The sequence below is a fragment of the Neoarius graeffei genome, chromosome 3 (genome assembly GCF_027579695.1).
Source record: "Neoarius graeffei isolate fNeoGra1 chromosome 3, fNeoGra1.pri, whole genome shotgun sequence".
Classification (NCBI taxonomy): Eukaryota; Metazoa; Chordata; class Actinopteri; order Siluriformes; family Ariidae; genus Neoarius; species Neoarius graeffei.
In genome coordinates this window covers 51,798,472-51,823,832 of record NC_083571.1, presented here as the reverse complement: position 1 = coordinate 51,823,832, position 25,361 = coordinate 51,798,472, and the positions used below count along the sequence as shown (strand labels likewise).

At 42.7% G+C, this 25,361-nt stretch overlaps 1 protein-coding gene across 2 annotated transcripts in view; it reads left to right on the top strand.

The window, feature by feature from the left end:
- Positions 1–25,361, top strand: part of LOC132883392 (zinc finger and BTB domain-containing protein 17-like) — a 237,509-nt gene that overhangs the window by 42,726 nt on the left and 169,422 nt on the right. Inside the window, exon 6 of one of the 2 annotated variants that reach the window (XR_009654311.1) lies at positions 9,627–9,636. The exons of the other annotated variant lie outside the window; for it this stretch is intronic. The gene's annotated coding sequence lies outside the window, so the exon portion shown is untranslated. Of the gene's footprint in view, positions 1–9,626; positions 9,637–25,361 lie in introns of those variants that run through there. 2 annotated transcript variants of the gene reach the window in all.

Below are 25,361 nucleotides of genomic sequence, written 5' to 3'. Positions count from 1 at the left end.
TCCACCTTCAGTTTGGCCTCATCAAAGAAATTCCCATATGTCTCTGACAAATTGGACAATGCACGAGAAGGGAATTCTGCTTTAAATGATTCAAATTTGTCAAAGTCTAACAGCTCCATGAAATGCAAACAGCCAAGCTGCTGGAAGCGCTGTGTGAGTTGGGCCTTGATGCTGTCATGCACTGAGTCATAGAGAGTTTTATAGACCTGGCGATGGTCTTGCTCACCCTGCCTTCTCTTTCTCCTGTGACCAAATTCGGGGTCTTCTGTGAGACTGGCAGCTTTGCTGTATGTTTTCTCAAAAGCCCTGTCTGACTTCAGCTCATTAAGCAACTGCATAAAGTTTTCTATGCGTTGTTTGCAGAAGGCAACATCCATGACTTTCTGTTGCAGTATGTTAAATAAAACATCGGTCTGTGCAAACAGCTCCTCAAAAGTAAAAAGCAAGAACATGAACTCAAAGTCTTCCAATTTTGCCTTCAGGCCATCCGCCAATGGAGTTGTTTCATCATCCATAGAAGGATGTTCTAGAACGCGGGTAAATGTGTTAAGCAATTTTTCATGGTTACCTGCGACGGTATTCACGACCCTGGATGAGAAATTCCAATGTGTTGGAGCGGTCTTTGGCATTCTCGCGCAATCAGATTCCTCAAGTAGTGCCACCCTCTTACTTGATTTGGAAAAGAATGACGTGAACCCACCCAGGTTTGCAAAAAAGACTCGCGCTTTGGGTATGGCCTTGACACCTTGACTAAGGACGAGATTCAGGCGGTGGGCGTGACAGTGAACAAAAGTTACGGCTGGAGCAACCTCTCTCACTTTAGCCTGCAGTCCATTGAGAGCCTAGGCCATCACCGCAGCACCATCGTAAGTTTGTGCAACCAACTTCTCAGCGAAGTTGTAAGGGGACATCTCAGACTGCACAAACTGAAACAATGACTGTGCATCCCTCCCACCAGACACGTCGAAAAAGCCCAGAAAACATTCCTGAATAATGCCCTGACTGTCCACGAACCTCGCGATAATTGAGAGCTGGGAATGACAGCTTATATCAGTGGTTTCGTCAATCTGCCATGAAAAAAACAGAGTCACGTTTAATTCTTTCAATATTTCGTGGCTGATTGACGTGCCGATTGCACAGATCAAGTCGTTCTGGATGCCACAGGACATGCCACTAAAAACACCAGAAGACTGCAACTGCTCTGCCAGCAAATTGTCATACCATGCAATCAGTTCCGTCAGCTCCCTATAGTTTCCCTTGTTGTCTGAATTTGGCCCTTCATCCCGCCCCCTAAATGCCAGCTCCTGCATGCCCAAATACGCCACAGCATCAATCAGACGCCTCAGTGTATCTCTGTTGCGACGCACTTTAGCATTGTGCTGTGCCACTTGTATCCGCACACCCTCATCCACTAGCTGGTCAACTGGCACACTGCCTAGCAGTTTCAGGCGAATAGCTGCACCAACGTGTTCCTTGGTCTGGTCGTGGCGCTTGGTGGCCCTGTCCAAATTTTTAATGTCATTAAATCCCTGCACAGACCATGTTTGGGATTTGCTACCCATCAACAGGCAAGGCCAGCAATACAGCCGTTTGGTTGTGACACTGCCTGTTAGCCATGGGTATCTCCGATACCATGAGGTGTTGGTGTTAAACACACTTAGCTTACCATTTGGTTTCTGAATGTTAAGTTGGGGAACTGGTCTCCCTTCGGTTTTGATTCTAACCTTCTCCTCATAACCCAGTGTTTGAAATGGCGTGTTAAACATCGTGTACACAATGTCACATTCCTCCATCACGTTTTATTAAGTTGATAAACTACAACAAAGCAATAGCCAACAATTAGTCAAATTCTCTGCTGTCCGCACTACTCAAAACGACACTACTCTAGCTCGGCAGTGACACTGACAGTAAGTATGCTATGATTTCAACCCGCCAACTCATCCCTTCATTCTGATTGGCCGCACTGACAAATGCAGCTCTGCTGATTGGCTGCTTGATGACAGGCAAATAGACCCGCCCAAACAGAGGAATCGCCTCCCTTTCGCCCATTCACTCCCATGTTAAAAGAGGAGCCCGCGAATCGCCCATGTTCTGAGCACATACAATGGATGTCAATGAGGAGGTTAGGGAGGACGATATTTTGGCGAGTTTTTCTTCCATTTTTAATTGATAAAATATAGTTATTTCAACTGTTTTGACGTTTTAAACGTCTGTCTATTAATTATATGCGTTTTTTTAAACTAATGTGTCCTGGAAATTCTTTCTTTAAAATTTTAAGGGAGGATCTTCCTCCCTTTCCTCAATGGAGGAGTCACCATTGAATATATATATATATATATATATATATATATATATATATATATATATATATATATATATACACACACACACACTCACATTATATATATATATATATATATATATATATAAAATGTGAGTGTATATATATATATATATATATATATATATATGCATAATAGTATATACTATATATGCATAATTATGATATTATATGGGTGTCTGTGTACGTATGGATATGTATGTACTGTATATATGTATTGTATGTGTATATATGCATAACATATGTATCTGTATCAGTGGCGGCTGGTAGTCTTTCAAACAGGGGAGGCTGGTCGGTTATGATATTTCCAGATTTTAACAGAAAAAAAACATCAATTTTGCCCATACCCTTGCCTTTGATCTGGCTGATTGTTGGCAGCATCACAAACTGTGAAATAACAGGTTCTTTTGGCCCATTAGCCTACTGTCCAATATACATGATGGTGGTGTTGGGGGGGGGGGGGGGGTGTTATATTTTAACATTTTATATTTTAAAATTGTGGCATGTTGTTTAAAAATTGACCTCGGCTGTGTTTTTGTTTAAAAATGTTTTCCAAATTGTAGCGGTGTTTAATTCATATCCAGAAAAACATATATTCCAATATAATATACTCAGCATAAACATTTTAAATAGATTCTATATTTTTGGTCCATCCATGACATATTACTAAAGTAGCCTATTTACTGTTGTTGATGTGGGTCACTTGCTGTTAGCCAATTCACTTTCTCGTACCAGGAGAGCTGAAAGGAATGAGTATTATTCCTTACCTTTTTCACCAAGTCAATTTGAGGCGTTGGTCTACCCTGCTCTTTAATTTTAATTTTTTCCTCGAAAGGAAGACTGGCAAATGGCTTCGCCAAAATTAAATCAGCAATGCTTGGCATCCGTGCGCAGCTTTCTTGCTAGCTGACTAGCCCCCTCAAGTTCAAGTTCAGTCACTCAAATAAACTAAATTTCTGGGACTAAGATAGCAAACTTGGCAACACTATATTTACACTTTACTTACAATGAAAATATATACAAACTAAAAAAGCTGGTAGAAACCGTATGTAATGAATGAAATCGAAATGTAAGCCGATCTCTTACAATACACCACAGCACTTGTGAATCCGCATGGGACTGAACTGATGTTGCCAGATACTGCTGACGTTATCCAGCCCAAAATATGTTCGAAACCTGCCAAAATGCACTTAAAACCGCCCAATTGGGCGGGAAACCGCCCAATCTGGCAACACTGTAACCGCTGCCTGTCTAAAGTTGAAACGAGCTGTCAATCAAAGAAAATATCCGGCCGCTTTCACCAATCACCAGTCTCCTCGTGGAAACTGCCATGTCCCTCCCATGTGAGGCTCGGAGTCCGTGGGCAGGCATTTTCGCAGTATTTGTCCAATAACCGTCTTGCATTTTGAGATTGAAACGCATATAGCTCCCAAATGCCGTTGAAGTCCACTGAGGCTGGGAGTCCGTGAGACTCCGTGGGCGGGCATTTTCGCAGTATTTGTCCAATAATCGTCTTGCATTTTGAGATTGACAAGCACATAGCTCCCAATCCACTGAGGCTGGGCTGCATCGCGCTGTCACGAGGGGGAAAAACTCACGCACACATTAGGCGAACTGGGGAAAGTTATAACGGAATGATTTCGCACTGTAGTTGGGTTGAGCACATATATTTCTATGATTCTGGATCTGAAATAGCAATGTTATAAGGTCGGCTATAACATAAGCCTAGCGCAATTCATCCTACACGATGTTCATCATTTTTAGAGGAGGCTGAGCCTCCCTCGTTGTCTTAGAGCAATTGCCCGTGATCTGTATATATGATTTGATTTGGTCGATATTATACAATGTTGGTATGTCTTGGTATGTTGGTATGTTTTCTTTTTTGTTTGTTGCTTTTGTTTTTTTTTGTATATGTTTATTATGGCGGAAAGTGACGTTTGATTAGCGGTGGTATAGGTTAGGATTTGAAAAAAGTTATTTACTTCTTCCTAATCCTTTCTGAACATTATTATGTTACTGCCTTGTGGCTACACTATTCTGTTTGTTTATGACGATGTTTTGATTATTGCTTTTATATATATATATATATATATATATATATATATATATTAGTGCTGTCAAAAATGTCGCGTTATTAACGCGTTAACTTGACTCAATTTTAACGGCGATAATTTTTTTATCGCGAGATTAACGCTCTGTGACATGATGCCACGCCCTGCACAGCCAGAGTCCTCTGCCCTCCCCCAAAGAGCCATGGTGCTCGGCTTAGGTTTCGTTTTCCCATCCGCGGCTCCAGCCCCACTTTGCAGTGGCTGTGACAAGACGTGTTATGCTCTGCAATAAAAAAAAACATTGGTACAACCAGTGTTCGAACTATGCCGATATTTTCGGGGGGTCCCTTTTTTTCCCTTGGGGGGGTGCTTGCGCTTGTCTCAGAGTGCGGATCTCCATCTCGCGCTCACTTCAGATATGCAAATGCTTCCCGTTACACACGATTGCTATGTCAATAAACATCATTTTGCCAATATTTTAGAGACCCCCCAACATTTCCCAAATCATGTTTTCAAGGGATTTCATGTCTGTTTCAGGGGATCTCGGATCCCCCGAGTACCCCCGTAGTTCGAACGGTGAGCAAGCCCATTCACTTTTTTATGCTGATAAGAGAATTACAATGGTTTTTCATGTGACAAAAATGTGCGATTAAATTGCGATTAATCGCGAGTTAACTATGACAGTCGCGACATTAATCGCGATTAAATATTTTAATTGCTTGACAGCACTAATATACAGGGAGTGCAGAATTATTAGGCAAGTTGTATTTTTGAGGATTAGTTTTATTATTGAAAAACAACTATGTTCTTGATGAACCCAAAAGACTCATAAATATCAAAGCTGAGTATTTTTGGAAGTTGGAGTAGGGCTTTCTTAGTTTTAGCTATCTTAGGAGGATATCTGTGTGTGCAGGTGACTATAACTGTGCATAATTATTAGGCAACTTAACAAAAAACAAACATATACCCATTTCACTCATTTATTTTCACCAGGGAAACCAATATAACAACTCAACATTCACTAATATACATTGCTGGCATTCAAAAAAACAAAAACAAATCAGTGACTAATATAGCCGCCTTTCTTTACAAGGACACTCAAAAGCCTGCCATCCATGGATTCGGTCAGTGTTTTGATCTGTTTGCGATCAACATTGCGTGCAGCAGCAACCACAGCCTCCCAGACACTGTTCAGAGATGTGTACTGTTTCCCCTCCTTGTAGATCTCACATTTGATGAGGGACCACAGGTTTTCTATGGGGTTCAGATCAGGTGAACAAGGAGGCCACGTCATTAATCTTTCTTCCTTTAGACCCTTTCTGGCCAGCCATGCTGTGGAGTACTTGGATGCGTGTGATGGAGCATTGTCCTGCATGAAAATCATGTTTTTCTTGAAGGATGCTGACTTCTTCCTGTACCACTGCTTGAAGAAGGTGTCTTCCAAAAACTGACAATAGGACTGGGAGTTGAGCTTGACGCCATCCTCAACCCGAAAAGGTCCCACAAGCTCATCTTTGATGATACCAGCCCATACCAGTACCCCACCTCCACCTTGCTGGCATCTGAGTCGGACTGGAGCTCTCTGCCCTTTGCTGATCCAGCCACGAGCCCATCCATCTGGCCCATCAAGACTCACTCTCATTTCATCTGTCCATAAGACCTTAGAAAAATCAGTCTTGTGATACTTCTTGGCCCAGTCTTGACGTTTCATCTTGTGTGTCTTGTTCAGTGGTGGTCGTTTTTCAGCCTTTGTTACCTTGGCCGTGTCCCTGAGTATTGCACACCTTGTGCTTTTTGACACTCCAGTGATGTTGCAGCTCTGAAATATGGCAAAACTGGTGGCGAGTGGCATCTTGGCAGCTTCACGCTTGACTTTCCTCAGTTCACGGGCAGTTAGTTTGCGCCTTTTTTTTTCAACGCGCTTCTTGCGACCCTGTTGACTATTTTGAATGAAGCGCTTGATTGTTCGATGGTCACGCTTCAAAAGCTGGGCAATTTTAAGAGTGCTCCATCCCTTTGCAATATATGTCACTATTTTTGACTTTTCTGAGTCCGTCAAATCCCTCTTCTGACCCATTTTGCCAAAGGAAAGGAAGTTGCCTAATAATTTTGCACACCTGATATAGGGTGTTGATGTCATTAGACCACACCCCTTTTCATTACAGAGATGCACATCACCTGGTATGCTTAATTGGTAGGAGGCTTTCAAGCCTATGCAGCTTGGAGTAGGCCAACATGCATAGAGAGGGTAATGTGGTCAACATACTCATTTGCCTAATAATTCTGCACTCCCTGTATATATATATATATATATATATATATATATATATATATATATATATATATATCTTCTTTACTGTTCGGAATAAAGCAATCAATCAATCAGTCAAAAAGTGCAAGAGTGCAACAAGTGCAACACTGCAGACAGTAAATGACACAAGAGACAAACAATAAAGACAATAAATGACACAAACAATATAAAGTGCAGACACAAGCAACATAAGGTGTAGAGTTGAGTGTGCATATTGAGGTAGTATATAAAGGGAAATAAATAAATGTACACTTTGTGTGCATGTGAAAGACACTGTAAACATTCTAAGGCAATAGTGTATTATTGTCCACTGTACCAAGATTGCAGTGTGAGTGGTGTGATCAACCATCCATGAGAATCAGTCCAGTCCCTCAAAGTTGAGGAGTCTGATGGCATGTGGGAAGAAACTGTTGCAGAGTCTGGCTGTGAAGGCCCGAATGCTTTGTTACCTTTTTCCAGATGGCAGGAGGGTGAAATGATTGTGTGAGGGTTGTGTGGGGCTGGCCACAATGCTGGTGGCTTTCTGGATGCAGTGTGTGGTGTAAAAGTCCATGACAGAGGGAAGAGAGACTCTGATGATCTTCTCAGCTGTCCTCACTATATGCTGTAGTGTCTTCTGATCTGAGACGGTGCAATTCCCAAACCAGACTGTAATGCAGCTGCTCAGAATGCTCTCAATAGTCCCTCTGGAGAATATTGTGAGGATGGATGATGGGAGATGGGTTTTCCTCAGTCTCCGTAGGAAGTAGAGGCACTGCTGGGCTTTCTTGACTATAGAGTTGGTATTGAGGGACCAAGTGAGGTTCTCCGCCAGGTGAACACTGAGGAATTTGGTGCTCTTGGTGTTCTCCATGAGTGAGCCATCAATCTATAATGAATGAATGAATGAACCCTTTATTATCACTAGTCACAAGTACCAGTGAAATTGACCATCAACCTGTCCTTACATACACACATACACACAATTGACAGAGGGGGAGTAGACAGGACAGGAAGACAGGGATGAAAAGAAAAAATACAGAGTAACATGAGGAGAGGGGAGGAGAAAAAAAAGCAACCCCCACACTATGCTCCTGTGAGGAGTACAGTGTGGGAACATTAAAAAAAAACACCTCAGCACATAAGCACAAAATAACACAAGTACACTTTACAACATGAAAACTCGGGACTTGAGGGGGGAGGGGAGGAGGTAGAGGTAACCCAGTGCAAGCAAGCAGCTGTCCGCTCCTGCAGCCATGATGGCGCTGGTCACGCACCCACTTGTCACACTGGGGGTAAAAGCGGCGACTGCGGGAAGTGGGGGAAGAAATGCGAAAGCGTCTCACAGCAGTGACCTTCAGGGGGAGATGTTGTCCCAGCAACAGCCTTGGCCGAGGCCAGTGCTGTCTGAGGGAGCTGAAAGCAGATAAGATTGGGATTGTTTGGTCTTGGGGTAAGTAAAAGCATTCTTTTACACGACCACTCTGTCTGTCCATTCTGTCCATTCTGGTCTCCGAATCAATCCATTTCCTTTGCAAAGCCGAAAGCTTCTCCATGATGTCATCCATGTTGCAGTTCAAGTTCTGAATAGCCACAGTCTGAGTGCTGACAGCTCTGCCCACCGCTTCAATCATGTCGGGCAGCTTTATGGGGCTTTGAACAGCTGTCACTGTTTTCTGATTCCCTTGATAAACCAGGGCAATGCCTAATCCAATCAGCAAAAGTCCTGTAATCATGGTTCCGAATAGGTAGATGTCTTCAATGTCCTCCACAGAAAGAATCACCAGGCACATGACCCACCACTGCTCCCATGCATCCATCATGTAGCCAGCCGCGAATGTTCCAGCAGGACAGGCTGGTTCCCCCGAACCCAGGCTTCTCATCAAGAAAACTGTGTCAATTTTGTTACGAGACCATTTTATCAGTTCCATGATTTTTTAGTTTAGAGAGCAGTGCGGAGAGAGTCTCTCAAAAGTATAGACAGACGAGATGAGACAAAGGTGCACAAGCAGGGAAAAAAGGGAGAGGAGAGGAGAGGAGAGGAGAGCAGAGAAATGCAACCGCCTTCTGTGAGAGCATGGAGAAAAAGCTACAGTGGAGAGTGGTCACTCCATGTTCTCCTGAAGTCAACAACACCATCTCTTTTGTTTTGTCCATGTTCAGAGACAGGTTGTTGACTCAACACCAGTGCAATAGCCATTGCACCTCCTCTCTGTATGCTGACTAATCATTCTTACTGATGAGATCCACCACAGTCATGTCATCAGCAAACTTGATTTTGTGGTTCTAGCTGTGAGTTACTGCACAGTTGTGAGTCAGCAGAGTGAACAGCAGTGGACTGAGCACACAGCCCTGGGGGGCCCCCAGTGCTCAGTATGGTGGTGCTGGAAGTTCTGCTCTCAGTCCCGATTGACTGAGGTCTCTCAGTCAGGAACTCCAGGATCCAGTTGCAGAGGGAGGCATTCAAGCCCAGCAGGCTCAGCTTTCCAATTAGTTGCTGAGGGATGATTGTGTTGAATGCTGAACTGAAGTTGATGAACAGCATTCAAACATATGTGTCCTTGTTGTCCAGATGGATAAGGGCTAGATGAAGGGTGGTGGCTATGGCGTCATCTGTGGACAGGTTATGGCGATACGCAAACTGCAGTGAGTCCAGTGAGGGAGGCAGCAAGGTCTTTATGTGCCTCGTGACGAACCTCTCAAAGCATTTCATAATGGTGGGTGTGATTGCAATGGGACAGTAGTCATTGAGGCAGGACACTGAAGACTTCATCGGCACAGGGATGATGGTAGTTGTCTTGAAGCATTTAGGAATGATGGCATTGCTCAGGGAGATGTTGAAGATGTCAGAGAAAACATCTGCCAGCTGGTCTGCACATCATCTGAGCATTTCACCAAGGATGTTGTCTGGTCCAGCAGCCTCCCGTGAGTTGACTCTGCATAGAGTTTTCCTCACATCAACTGTGGTCAGACACAGCACCTGGTCATTGGGAGGAGGGATGAGCTTCCTCACTGCCATGCTGTTCTGTGCTTCAAATCATACATAAAAGCTATTCAGCACATCTGGAAGGGAGGCATCACTGTCACAGGCAAATGGTGCTGTCCTGTAGTTTGTGATGGCCTGGATGCCCTGCCTTATGTGCCGCGCTGTTCTGGAAGTAGGTGTGGATTCTCTCGGTGGGTGCGAGCTTTGCTGCTCTGATGGCCTGAGACAGTTTGGCCCTAGCTGCTCTCAGGCCCGCTCTGTCACCCACTCAGAAGGCAGCATCTCGGGTCCTCAGTAGTGCACACACCTCTGCAGTAATCCACTGCTTCTGGTTGGGGTGAGTGGTGATGGTCTTAGAGACAGTAACATCATCAATGCACTTGCTGATGTAGCTGGTCACCGATGCTGTGTACTCCTCTAAGTTAGTGCAGTCGCCATTGGTTGCAGCCTCCCTAAACATGTCCCAGTCAGTTCTCTCAAAACAGTCCTGGAGAGCAGAGATGGCTCCTTCTGGCCAGGTTTTCACCTGTCTTAGAACTGGTTTGGAGCATCTGATGAGCAGTCTGTATGTTGGAAATAGCATAACAGAAATGTGGTCTGAGTAGCCAAGGTGGGGGTAGTGCTCTGTCTGGTATGCACCAGGAATGTTTGTGTCAACAAGATCCAGCATGTTTGCCCCTCTCATTGCAAAGTCCACATACGGATGGAATTTAGGGAGCACTGACCTGAGATTTGCATGGTTGAAATCTCCGGCGAAAATAAACAGTCCATCTGGGTGTGCATTCGGCAGTTCGCCGATAGCACAGTACAGTACACAGAGCGCTTCCTTAGCATTAACGCTGGGGGTAATGTAAACTCCAGTTATGAATATGGAAGTGAATTCCTGTGGTAAATAAAACGGTCTACATCTAACAGTCACAAACTCCACAAACAATCAGCAATAACCAGAGACTAGCATCGAATTCCTGCACCATTGTATCTTGATGTAAATACACAAGCCACCTATGCAAGTCTTACTGCACAGAGGTGCATCTCTGTCGGCTCGGAATGAAGCTAGCCCATCTGGCTGAATGGCAGTGTCCAGAATTCAGTTGCTGAGCCATGCCTCCATAAAAACAAGGATGCAGCAGTCTCTAAACTCACACTGGGTAGTCCATTGGAGTCAGATATAGTCGAGTTGATTTTCCAGGGAACAGACATATGAGAGTAGAATGAATGGGAGAGCTGGCCGGGTATGGTTAGCTGTTAGCCTAGCATGGACTCCCTCACACTTGCTGCACTTCTGCCTCCTTGCACACGGCTTGTGATGACTCCTCCCCATGTCATTAGCCTCAGGCAAGGCCGAGGACTGGAAGCCTGTTCCTTGCAGCAGGCCGAGGTCGCATAGTTTCTCCAGCAGATCATCTTTTATGATGTTTTCTGCATGGTATCTGTATTTTAGGAGTGTCTGGTGATGTTAGACATGAACACCAGTTGATCTGGTGTCCATGTGCTGTACAGGGATGAGCAAAAGAACAAAATGACACAAAAAAGCACCATTTTGGATCAGGAGAGGTGGCTGCGTACGTGTTACCACCACGCCACCATCTTGCATTTTCACCATGGGTAACTAACTATGTGACAAAGTGTTGAGCCCCTTGCATCTATTTGATACAGATAAAAGACTGTTAGCAATGGATATCCATTTTCCATCATCAAAAAGGAAGTTAAAGCAAAAACTGAGCAGAGCAAAAGCATGCACCCAAAGCCAAGTTGACTTTAGTTGTTGACTTTAGTTCCCTCAGAGCAAATAAATAAATCCAACAAAAGCTTACTGATGAACTGGATAAAGAATATGCAAGCTTAAACTTTGAATCTGAAGATGTGAACCAGGTAAATGAAATAACAACCACAGTTAAACACTGTGAAGAAGACTTGTCCAAAAATCATAAGCGCAAAGAAAAAGGAACCCTGGGAAGATGATCAACTCAAACAGCTTACGTTGCAACTTCACAAATGCTTTGACAATCCATCAAGGAGGAACTTTTAGAAGAGAATAAAAAAAGCACAGAGAACATATGAAAAACAGCTACTACAAAGAAATTGCTGACAATATCAACAGTGCTACAGAAGCACAAGATGCAGAAAAGGAATTTGCTGTAGCCAAAAAGTATGCCACCTTCAAAGCAAATAACAAACTTGCCATATCAAATGAGAAACTGAAGGCTTATTTTGCTAATCATTTTGCTGCACGTAAATTGCTAACTCCTCCTGAGCTTGAGAGACCTGAAGATTATCCCTTCCTAAAAGAGAAAATCTTGGAAGTTGATGAAAGTATTCCAAAGAAGGAAGATGTGGTAGACGTATTGAAGCACTTCAAGAATAACAAGAGCTCGGGAACTGACAAAGTCAAAACTGAGGGTCTAAAGTACAGCAATAGTGAGTACTTGATATCTGCAGTACTTCTGCTGTTGACATTGAGATGGAACATGATTGCGGTACCAGCTGAATGGTTACATGCAAATATCAGATGCCTTTTTAAGAAGGGAAAAAGAACCTTCACACAAAAGCAAAATTTGATGTCCTAGTTGGATGTAGACAAGGTGGGCAGGAATCCCCCTGTATATTCAATTATTACTTTATGTCTGAAAAGTTGCTGCACATGCTATTGATGAAGCTTTCCATGAAGGATGAGTTTGAGTACAACATCTTTCATCTGTAGTCAAATAGAAAACAAAGGAGAAATGGAGGACTACATGGGATTGACATTATCAAATGGATTTTATATGCTAATGATGTAGTACTGTTCTGTAGCACAATAGATGAGGCTGAGAGACTACTGAATATCATTTATAGCACATATAAAAGATTTGGGTTGACAATATCATTCAAAAAGACGAAGACCCAAGTCTTCAACAATGAGGAGCTTGCAAAAAAAGAAACACTCTTTAGTGTAGATGAAAACACATTTGAGAATATGACTGAATTTTATTTACTTGGGCAAGCTGATCTCAAGTGACACTAAAGTGATATCTGTACAAATATCTACAAATAGCAAAAGCAACAGCTAAAGTCATTGAATTGCATTCTGTGCTAACTGATAGCAGTATCAACATGACGACAAGAAGGAAACTGTTGGAAGCATGTGTGAGATCTCAGCTAAACTTCAGAGTGCAATCTTGGCTCCCCCCCAAAATTGAAATAAGTACAATGGAAGTGTGCTGGTTCCAGTGCTTAAGAAGTATGGTTAAAGGGGGTTGGAGAAGACATAACTCAGAGGAAGGTGAATACAAGTTTGAATATTCTAACAAATACCTAGAAAGTATTGTCAAAACCACCCCCTTACAAAACATCATATATACACATCTCAAATATATCGGTCATGTATGTAGAGCAGAAAATACCACCTACACGAAGAAGTTATTTGCTAAAACAACCAGAAAATACTACCTTGATCTGTGGAAAAAAACATGCAAGAATTCTCAAGCTTACTATTGATGAAGCAAATAAGTCAACACAGTCTAAATTGGAGTTTGCCAAGCTAGTCAATGATCAAACAAGCTTGCCTCATCCACTTCAATGAAGTAAATAGAGGAACTCACAGGTACAGGTAGGTACCTCATGAAACTGGTGAAGATAATGTCAATAGTGTACAAAGCATCATCACACAAGATATACACAAGCTGTGTGCAGTTTTGGAATGAACAAGAGAATCATTAAAATGTAAAATTTTCATTCTCTACTGTAACTCTGCTGGGACTTACAGCTGTGCTTTAGCTGGAGTGAGTGGTGCAGAGTGAATGTTTTGAAAGTTTGACTTGTGGTCACATGGGCTCAATTGATTCTTTTTTTTCCCCTCCCATAAAAACTTAAAGTTTAAATATGGTAATGTCTCATTCTGTTTTACTGTCTCCTTCAACCCGTCAAATACCTGCTGCGCTTGCACAGACTCCTGAAAGATAGCCATGGGTCAAAACATTTCTGAATGACTGACCAACATTGTCTGGCCAGAATTTACACCATTTCTTTTGGAATGATTTTTAGGCACAGGTAAACATCACTTCCAGTGTGGAAGTATTTTCCAAAAGTCTCAATATTTGCCATATTGATACTCATATTAATGTTGGGTGTTGATTTGACAAAGTCAACATACTGTTTTCTTTCTTCTGCCTCTTCTTCTTCTCTCCAAAAATATTCTTCCATTTTCACAGGTCTCAATTTTTCAGGTTGAGCTGTATGCTTTTGGAAGCGATCGGAATTCTGGTTGCCACATGTATTCTTTCCTGTTGGAATACATGGGAAATATTTTGTTGGTCCTACCTTCACATGATTTCAGCCTTTCCTTAATCAGATGTACTGAAGACATTTAAAATTGCATTGCTTCACCAAATGAAATCTGAGCAACCAACTGGATGATGATAGCAACTAATTAACATACTAGCAAACAACTAAGGCCCTGTCCACACGGCAACGGATTCAGGTGACTCCGATACAATTGCTTATCGTTTAGGCCTGGCGTCCACACGGCACCGGCGTTTTGGGTGCCCAAAACGCAATCTTTTTGAGAACGGGTTCCAGAGTGGAAAGATCTGGCAACGTTGCCGTTGCGAAGTTGTCTGGATGAGTAGAATGGATTTGTTTACGATGACGTCACAACCACATGACTGTGAGTGCTTCACGCCGGGTAGAAGTGTAACGAACTCGATGCGAGTTGTCAACAAATCCTATAACTTGGTTCATGAAACGCGCTTACAAAATATTTTCACTGTGAATATTTATTGTGTAATGGTGCAAAGTGAGAGAGAGAGAGAGAGAAAATAGCCCTTAGGGCAGAGTCAATCCCGGCAGCAAAAATAGGGAAAAAAATGAGCGATCTCACCTCTTCAGATGTTGGTTTAAGTCCTACAATACATTCCTCAAAAAGGGCGTAGAACAACAAATTAATCCATCAACGTGTAGCATTCAATTTATTCCGGACCATTAAAGACACCGCCTTCCGTGTAGAATCATACGTCATCCTCGCCGCCATATTGGATAGGTCAAAGCGGAGAATAAAGATGCCTCATTCATGTGCTGCGTTTAACTGTACCAACAGGTTTACTGTCCAAACGAGATCACATGGGATTACCTTTCACAGGTGAGACTGGAAAAATACTTTTCATTGTATTTGGTCATTATAATGTAATTTTACGAACAGATTTTCCTGACTTTGTGGCTAATATGAAGTCTCGCGCATAATAGTTTATGCGCATGCGTCCTTACTTCTTCTATTGTTCTGGTGTCTCCGAAGGGACCATCTTACAGTGCCCCTAGAGGTGTGGCATGTGTATTGCATCGTTTTCAGCAAGCGTTGCGTTGCCATATGGACCTGATATTTTACTGATCGTTGCCCATTTGGACGTGATATATTTTTAAATAACATCTCGTTGCCGTTGTCATGTGGATGTAGCCTAAGTTTCCTTAGCAACTGACTGTGAACATATTGAAACCTCCTAAAAACATCAGCGCACCCACCTAGCAACACCCAAGCAACGAATTGGGTTTGCATAGCAAGGATCTAGCAACAAGATAACAACCAGCTGTGTTAGCATTGCAACCATTTAGCAATGGCCTAGCAATCAACTATGTTAGCATAGCAATCAGATAACAACAGCCTAGCAAATAACTGGATGAGCACATCAACCATCTACCAACACTTGAGCAGCCAACTGGAGTATTACAGCAACTATCTAGCATCAAGTAACCAGCTGGGACCACCCAGTAACCACCTAATTGCCTAAATAGTAACCACCTAACCACCTAAATAGTAACCACCTAGCAACACCCTAACAAATGACCGGTTTAGCATAGCAACAAGGTAGCAATAGTCTAGGAACCAAATGTAATGATAAGAACCACCTACCAACATCCTAGCAACAAGCTGGGTTTACAATGACTGAGCAAAACCGTAGCCTAGAAACTAGATGGAACATGATGGCAACCACCTTGCAACTAACTGGGATAGCATAATGACCACTGAGCAACACCATAGCAACCAGCTGGGTTAACATAGTAGCACAATGTTTTTATGCTTTAACACTTTGAAAGTTTTAAAGTTTAACAGCTTAAACTTTTTAACATAATTTTGACAGCATAGACCACCAGTCAATATTCTGGAAGCACATGGCATTCCCAACCACATATTGAGAGCCATGAACCCCTTCAGACATAATGTGTACAATTGTACACATGAAGTTCCATATCATGAAGTTCCATAGCATTTTTCCTTGTATATGAAGGGGTTAAAGCCACTTACAACACATTGAGAGTGAAAATTGTTTCACTAGATGTGGACACAGACTATTTTAAAATTCAGGCTAGAGTTACGCAGGGTGATATCTTTGCTCCATACCTTTTTCTAATAGTCCTGGTCTATGCTTTTAGGAAGGGTATCGTGGGAAAGGAAGATGATCTCAGTTTGACACTACATAAGTAGATGATCACCTGCAATGTGCATCTGCGACCTTGACTTCCCAGATGATATTGTCCTACTCTCAATTCAAATTGAACAAGCCAAAAGACTGCTATACAGTGGGGCAAAAAAGTATTTAATCATCCACCAATTGTGCAAGTTCTCCCACTTAAAAAGATGAGAGAGACCTGTAATTTTCTTCATAGGTATACTTCAACTATGAGAGACAGAATGGGGGGAAAGAATCCAGGAAATCACATTGTAGGATTTTTAATGAATTAATTGGTAAATTCCTCGGTAAAATAAGTATTTGGTCACCTACAAACAAGCAAGATTTCTGGCTCTCACAGACATGTAACAACTTCTTTAAGAGGCTCCTCTGTCCTCCACTCATTACCTGTATTAATGGCACCTGTTTGAACTCGTTATCAGTATAAAAGACACCTGTCCACAACCTCAAACAGTCACACTTCAAACTCCACTATGGCCAAGGCCAAAGAGCCGTCAAAGGACACCAGAAACAAAATTGTAGACCTGCACCAGGCTGGGAAGACTGAATCTGCAATAGGTAAGCAGCTTGGTGTGAAGAAATCAACTGTGGGAGCAATTATTAGAAAATGGAAGACATGCAAGACCACTGATAATCTCCCTTGATCTGGGGCTCCAGATCAAACACTTGTATCCAAGTTATTGTGAGGTATAGTTACTTTGGCAAGCCACTTTGCTTCAAGAAAACCCAAACTGTCGCCCTCAGCTGAAAGGAAATTGGTTTGGATGGGTCAGGAACAACCTGGGAATGACTATGGCACAGCCCTGCCATGAACTGCAAGCTGATGGATCACTGTCTACAGTTCAGATCACCATGGACTAAGAGGCTGCTATCCAAGAAATAACCCCCTGCTCCAAAATTGACACCTTCAAGCTTAACTAAAGTTTGAAGCTGACCACACGGACAAAGAAAAAGCCATCTGGAGGAAAGCTGTATGGTCAGATGAGACAAAGATTGAGTTGTTTGACCATCATGTACAGAGGAACACTGTACCAGCTGGTGGTGGTGGTAGGATTATCATGCTCTGGGGCTGTTTTGCTGCCAGTGGAACTGGTTCATTGCACAAAGTGGATGAAATAATGAAGGAGGACTGCCTCAGAATTCGTCAGCATAAACCATCAGAAACTTGAACATGACTTGGGAGTTACAACAGGACACTGAACCCAGACACGCATCAGAGCTGGTTGTGGAGGATAAAGTAGGCTAACATTAAGCTTAAAACAAGTCCTGAATTCAACGCTATTGAAAATACATGGACTGTGCTTATATGGTAAGTGGAGTCCATCATGCCAAGTAATAATAAATAATTGAACTCTACCAATTCTACCATGAACAGTCATGAAATAGCCAACCAGAATTCTGCCAGAAGCTTGTTCATGGTAAACAAAAATGTTTGGTTGAGGTGAATCTTGCGACGAGACATTTTACCCAAATATTAGGTGTGCTGTATGTATATTTTTGACCCTATATGTATAATTTTGACCCTGTGTTGATTTCAGAAAATCCAAAGAAAATTCAAACTTGTGTACCAAATTCTCATTTTTTTTTTAAATTAAAGAGGTGGGCGGCACGGTGGTGTAGTGGTTAGCGCTGTCGCCTCACAGCAAGAAGGTCTGGGTTCGAGCCCCGTGGCCGACGAGGGCCTTTCTGTGCGGAGTTTGCATGTTCTCCCTGTGTCCGCGTGGGTTTCCTCTGGGTGCTCCGGTTTCCCCCACAGTCCAAAGACATGCAGGTTAGGTTAACTGGTGACTCTAAATTGACCGTAGGTGTGAATGGTTGTCTGTGTCTATGTGTCAGCCCTGTGATGACCTGGCGACTTGTCCAGGGTGTACCCCGCCTTTCGCCCGTAGTCAGCTGGGATAGGCTCCGGCTTGCCTGAGACCCTGTAGAACAGGATAAAGCGGCTAGAGATAATGAGATGAGATGAGAAATTAAAGAGGTATGCTGTACAATCATTCTGCCACAGAAAAAAGAATAGTTCAAAGAAATTACTGAAAGCCCATGACATAAACATCCAAGATTAAATTAGTCACTGTATGTAAACTTCTGACCACAAGTGTATTTTGTATGTGTGTTTTTTTTTAATACTCACATGATCCATTGATTTCATGGCAAGACAAGGAAATTCTTCAATGGTCACCCACATGCTTCCAGAACTGCCTGTCTCTCCCTCAAGTCAGAGTAGCTTTGACCTCCGTAAAGAGTCCCCAATCCAACTCCAAAGACAATATTCTGGATTGTTGCTTAGACCTTGCAGAAGTCTTCAATAAGGGGAAGGCCTTCACGTTACCTCCTCACAGGCCATACAATTGCTCGATCGACTTACTGCCAGGTATGTCTCCTCCACGTGGTTGTATTTATCCCTTGTCCCAAAAGGAACAGGTGGCCATGGAGGAATATATTTAGGAGGCTCTCAAACAGGGATACACCTGGTCTTCCAAGTCACCTGCATCAGCTGGTTTCCTTTTTGTTGAGAAACGAGGAGGTGGACTGAGGCCTTGCATTGACGACAGAGGCTTAAACCAGGTCACCATAAAGTATCCTTATCCTCTTCCCCTGGCTCCAGCAGCTCTTGAACAGCTTTGATCCGCTAAGATATTTTCAAAGCTCAATCTATGAAGTGCATACAACCTGATCTGAATAAGGAGGGGTGACGAATGGAAGACAGCCTTCAGCATTACTGTGGGGCACTTCAAGTACTGGGTCATGCCATCTGACCTTTCTTTGGCACCCAGCATGTTCCAGTGCTTCATTAATGACGTGTTTCCAGACATGCTGGGCAAATATGTAATCACCTATATTGACAATATCCTGATTTACTCTTCAGATGCCAAGAGTCACCAGGAACACGTCAGAACCATTCTCAAGTGACTGTTTGAGAACAACCTCTATGTCAAGGCCGAGAAGTGAGTTTCATCTAAAAATTTTCTTCCTTGGCTATATCATCAGCGCTGAAGGAGTGTGCATGGACTCCGCCAAAGTACAGGCCATCACATCCTGGCCAGTGGTGGCTGGTAGTCTTTCAAACAGGGGAGGCTGGTCGGTTACGATATTTCCAGATTTTAAAAGAAAAAAGAAAAAAACATCAATTTTGCCCATACTCTTGCCTCTGATCTGGCTGATTGTTGGCAGGGTCACAAACTGTGAAATAACAGGTTCTTTTGGCCCATTAGCCTACTGTCCAATATACATGATGGTGGTGTTGGGGGGGTATATTTTAACATTTTATATTTTAAAATTGTGGCATGTTGTTTAAAAATTGATCATTATTGAAAGCAACTCTTTGTCAGGAACCTCAGCAGTAACAGCAGAGTGTTCTGGAATAGGCACAAGCACTGACCTTGGGGAGCCAAACATAGAGCTGGGTGCCGCACATTTCATTCAATGACACTTTTCCTATATTTTACTTATTTTGACTGAGAAATGTTTTATTGACAATTTTGATAACCCTTGACTTTTAATCCAGGTCTGTAGTGTGAAATGTTCTCGGCTGTGTTTTTGTTTAAAAATGTTTTCCAAATTGTAGCTGTGTTTAATTAATATCCAGAAAAATATATATTCCAATATAATATACTCAGCATAAACATTTTAAATAGATTCTATATTTTTGGTCCATCCATGACATATTACTAAAGTAGCCTATTTACTGTTGTTGATGTGGGTCAATTGCTGTTAGCCAATTCACTTTCTCGTACCAGGAGAGCTGAAAGGAACGAGTATTATTCCCTACCTTTTTCACCAAGTCAATTTGAGGCGTTAGTCTACCCTGCTCTTTAATTTTAATTTTTTCCTCGAAAGGAAGACTGGCAAATGGCTTCGCCAAAATTAAATCAGCAATGCTTGGCATCCATGCGCAGCTTTCTTGCTAGCTGACTAGCCCCCTCAAGTTCAAGTTCAGTCACTCAAATAAACAAAATTTGTGGAACTAAAATAGCAAACTTGACAACACTATATTTACACTTTATTTACAATGAAAACATATACAAACTAAAAAAGCTGGTAGAAACCGTATGTAATGAACGAAATCGAAATGTAAGCTCATCTCTTACAATACACCACAGCACTTGCGAATCCGCATGGGACTGAACTGAAATTCACCGCTGCCTGTCTCTAGTTGAAACGAGCTGTCAATCAAAGAAAATATCCAGCCGCTTTCACCAATCACCAGTCTCCTCGCGGAAACTGCCATGTCCCTCCCACTGTGAGGCTGGGAGTCCGGTGGGCGGGCGTTTTCACAGTATTTGTCCAATAACTGTCTTGCATTTTGATATTGAAAAGCACATAGCTCCCAAATGCCATTGAAGTTCACTGAGGCTGGGAGTCCGGTGGGCGGGCGTTTTTGCAGTATTTGTCCAATAACTGTCTTGCATTTTGAGATTGAAAAGCACATAGCTCCCAAATGCCATTGAAATCCACTGAGGCTGGGAGTCCATGAGACTCCGTGGGCGGGCGTTTTCGCAGTATTTGTCCAATAATCATCTTGCATTTTGAGATTGAAAAGCGCATAGCTCCCAAATGTCATTGAAGTCCACTGAGGCTGGGCTACATCGTGCTGTCACGAGGGGGAAAAACTCATGCACACATTAGGCGAACTGGGGAAAGTTATAACGGAATGATTTCGCACTGTAGTTGGGTTGAGCACATATATTTCTATGATTCTGGATCTGAAATAGCAATGTTATAAGGTTGGCTATAACATAAGCCTAGCGCAATTCATCCTACACGATGTTCGTCATTTTTAGAGGAGGCTGAGTCTCCCTCGTTGTCTTAGAGCAATCGCCCGTGATCCTGGCCTACACCCAAGTCTGTAAAGGAGCTCCAACGATTCCAAGGCTTCGCAAACTTTTATCGCTGGTTCATTCAAGGTTTCAGCTCTCCAGCAGCTTCCCTAACCACACTGTTGAAGGGCCCCAAGTGCATACAGTGGAACTCTGTGGCCGAGGAAGCCTTTGGTCGACTTAAGCTTGCATTCACCTCGGCCTCCATACTCCAACACCCTGACCCCACAGAGCCTTTCATCGTGGAAGTAGACGAAGCTGACAGTGGGGCAGGGGCCATCCTGTCACAATGCTTTGGGGAGAAACCGAAGCTACACCCCATAGCCTTTTTTTCTAAAAAATTAACTTAAGCAGAAAGGAATTATCATGTGTGGAACAGAGAGCTACTCGCTATTAAATTAGCCCTCAAAGAATGGCGGCACTGGTTAGAGGGAGCCACACACCCCTTTTTCATCCTCACGGACCACAAGAACCTCGAGGATCTCTGAAAGGCCAAGAGGCTAAACCCCAGGCAGGCCAGGTGGACATTATTCTTCAACTGGTTCAATTTCTCAATTTTTTTTCTGTCCAGGTTCCAAAAACACCAAGGCAGATGCATTATCCAGAACTTTCAGTCCTTCTCAACAAGATTCTAGCTCTCATCCCATCACACTGTTTCATGCAATCCATCACCTGGGAACTGGACAAAGAAATAAACCAGTCTCAGCCCCAAACCCACCCCATTCATCTCCCACCTGGTCTTCTCTATGTGCCCAAGCACCTACGCAGTCAACTCATCGCCTGGGCTCACTCATCTCCCACCACAGGACATCCCAATAGCCGACGTACTCTCCAAATGCAAAGAAACGGGTACTGGTAGGAGAACATGTCCGAAATCAATCGGTTCATTGCCTCATGCTCCAAATGCGCCCAAGCAAAGGTCCCAAGAACCCTTATGCCCTCTACCAATTTTGCAAAGACCCTGGTCACATGTCAATTCACTATCACAGATCTCCCACCTTCTCAAAAGAATACCACCATAATGGTAACTATCGATTGATTCTCAAAAGCTCTGAAACTCATCCCTTTACCTGGCATCCCCACAGCTTTTCAGACCACTGAGCTGTTATTTCAACAGGTCTTCTGATACTATGGCATCCCCGAAGATATCGTCAGTGACCGGGGTCCCCAATTCATCTCACAATTCTGGGCAAGTTTCATGGAAAGGTTGGAAGTATCAGTAAGTCTCATGTCCAGTTACCACCCCCGGTCTAATGGCCAAGTGGAGAGAGCAAACCAGGAGATTGGCTGCTTCCTGAAAATATATTGCATGTGCAACCAGGGGGACTGGACACGCTTCCTACCTTGGACTGAGTATGCACAAAACTTGCTCAAACAGCCACCCAGCTAATACCGTTTCAGTGCATACTCAGCTACCAGCCACCCTTGTTTCTCTGGGATGATGCACCCAGCCAAGTACAGGCTGTTGACTACTGGTTTTGACAAAGTCAAACCATCTGGGAGAAGGTCCACCAGCATCTGGAAGCAGTCAGTGCCAAGTACAAGGAGTATGCAGATAAACATAGAGGTGAGACTCCTGACTTCCTCCCCAGTGACAGTGTGGGTAGCAACAAGGAACTTGAGAAGCAAACACCTGCAAGAAGCTCCAGCCATGCACACACAACACACACAAGGAACTACTTACCAAGCTTGTACCATGAATACCAAACATACTAATGCTAAATTGAAAAGTTATGATTCCCCCCGGGCGGCACGGTGGTGTAGTGGTTAGCGCTGTCTCCTCACAGCAAGAAGGTCTGGGTTCGAGCCCTGTGGCTGACAAGGGCCTTTCTGTGCGGAGTTTGCATGTTCTCCCCGTGTCTGCGTGGGTTTCCTCCGGGTGCTCTGGTTTCCCCCACAGTCCAAAGACATGCAGGTTAGGTTAATTGGTGACTCTAAATTTACCGTAGGTGTAGAACAGGATAAAGCGGCTAGAGATAATGAGATGAGAGATGATTTCCCCCCTCCCCCCCACATACACAAACAAAACAAACAACAAAACCAAAACCCTTTATGTTCTGTCATCTGTCCCTTTGTTCAATTTTGTACTTCTCTCATTAGACAATGTGTGCTCCATCTATTTATTTTAAAGTTTCTGCTCCAAAAGAACGTTGGTCAGAAAAATGAAAAAAAGTATATCAACCATCTCATTTGTATTTTTACACCTGTAACTGTATTTCACATTCTCAGTCACTGCTGATAATGTGTTTCAAATGTGTCAGTAACATGGGCTGAAAAATATCAGCTCAAACAAAATTTAGGAAGTGTTTCACTCTGTGTAATCACCTGACATGATTGTCACTGAGATGCTGCATTCATCCACAGACTTCAACTCCGGTCTCATTTCTTTATAGCATTCTGTGTATTTATTTATTTACAACCCCGATTCCAAAAAAGTTGGGACAAAGTACAAATTGTAAATAGAAACGGAATGCAATGATGTGGAAGTTTCAAAATTCCATATTTTATTCAGAATAGAACATAGATGACATATCAAATGTTTAAACTGAGAAAATGTATCATTTAAAAAGAAAAATTAGGTGTTTTTTTTTTTTTTTTTTACATTTCATGACAACAAAACATCTCAAAAAAGTTGGGACAAGGCCATGTTTACCACTGTGAGACATCCCCTTTTCTCTTTACAACAGTCTGTAAACATCTGGGGACTGAGGAGACAAGTTGCTCAAGTTTAGGGACAGGAATGTTAACCCATTCTTGTCTAATGTAGGATTCTAGTTGCTGAACTGTCTTGGGTCTTTTTTTGTTGTTGTATCTTGTTTTATGATGCGCCAAATGTTTTCTATGGGTGAAAGATCTGGACTGCAGGCTGGCCAATTCAGTACCTGGACCCTTCTTCTACGCAGCCACGATGCTGTAATTGATGCAGTATGTGGTTTGGCATTGTCATGTTGGAAAATGCAAGGTCTTCCCTGAAAGAGACGTCGTTTGGATGGGAGCATATGTTGCTCTAGAACCTGGATATACCTTTCAGCACTGATGGTGTCTTTCCAGAAGTGTAAGCTGCCCATGCCACACGCACTAATGCAACCCCATACCATCAGAGATGCAGGCTTCTGACCTGAGCGCTAATAACAACTTGGGTCGTCCTTCTCCTCTTTAGTCCGAATAACACAGCGTCCCTGATTTCCATAAAGAACTTCACATTTTGATTGATCTGACCACAGAACAGTTTTCCACTTTGCCACAGTCCATTTTAAATGAGCCTTGGCCCTGAGAAGACGTCTGCGCTTCTGGATCATATGGCTTCTTTGAACTATAGGGTTTTAGCTGGCAACAGCGGATGGCACGGTGAATTGTGTTCACAGATAATGTTCTCTGGAAATATTCCTGAGCCCAGTTTGTGATTTCCAATACAGAAGCATGCCTGTATGTGATGCAGTGTCGTCTAAGGGCCCGAAGATCACGGGCACCCAGTATGGTTTTCCGGCCTTGACCCTTACGCACAGAGATTCTTCCAGATTCTCTGAATCTTTTGATATTATGCACTGTAGATGATATGTTCAAACTCTTTGCAATTTTACACTGTTGAACTCCTTTCTGATATTGCTCCACTATTTGTCGGCGCAGAATTAGGGGGATTGGTGATCCTCTTCCCATCTTTACTTCTGAGAGCCGCTGCCACTCCAAGATGCTCTTTTTATAGCCAGTCATGTTAATGACCTATTGCCAATTGACCTAATGAGTTGCAATTTGGTCCTCCAGCTGTTCCTTTTTTGTACCTTTAACTTTTCCAGCCTCTTATTGCCCCGTCCCAACTTTTTTGAGATGTGTTGCTGTCATGAAATTTCAAATGAGCCAGTATTTGGCATGAAATTTCAAAATGTCTCACTTTCGACATTTGATATGTTGTCTGTTCTATTGTTAATACAATATCAGTTTGAGATTTGTAAATTATTGCATTCAGTTTTTATTTACAATTTGTACTTTGTCCCAACTTTTTTGGAATCGGGGTTGTAAATAAACAAGGTGTTGCTTTAGCTCTTGTTTCCACAAAAAAAAATCCAAAATCAAATATTTGCTCATTATGAGGATAAATTCTGATATTTCACATAAGTAAAATCAGAAAAGGAATAGAAGAGCATTATATGTTCACTGCTTTTGTTGTTAAAAACAGTCAAACACATTATTAAAGCCTGGAAGGAAGGTAGTGGATTATCAACTCTATGGAAGAGATGTGCTCAGAAAATAAATAAATAAAATCTTGACTGACCATGATTAGACCTCACTTAAATGCCTGACAAAGTTGAATCTCAAAAAAATTTAAATAAATAAATAAACCAGTAGAACTCACAGCTATGTTTAAGGGTGAAAGTAAAAACATTTCCAAATGCACAATGCAACAAGAACTCAGGGGATTGGGACTAAACAGCTGTGTG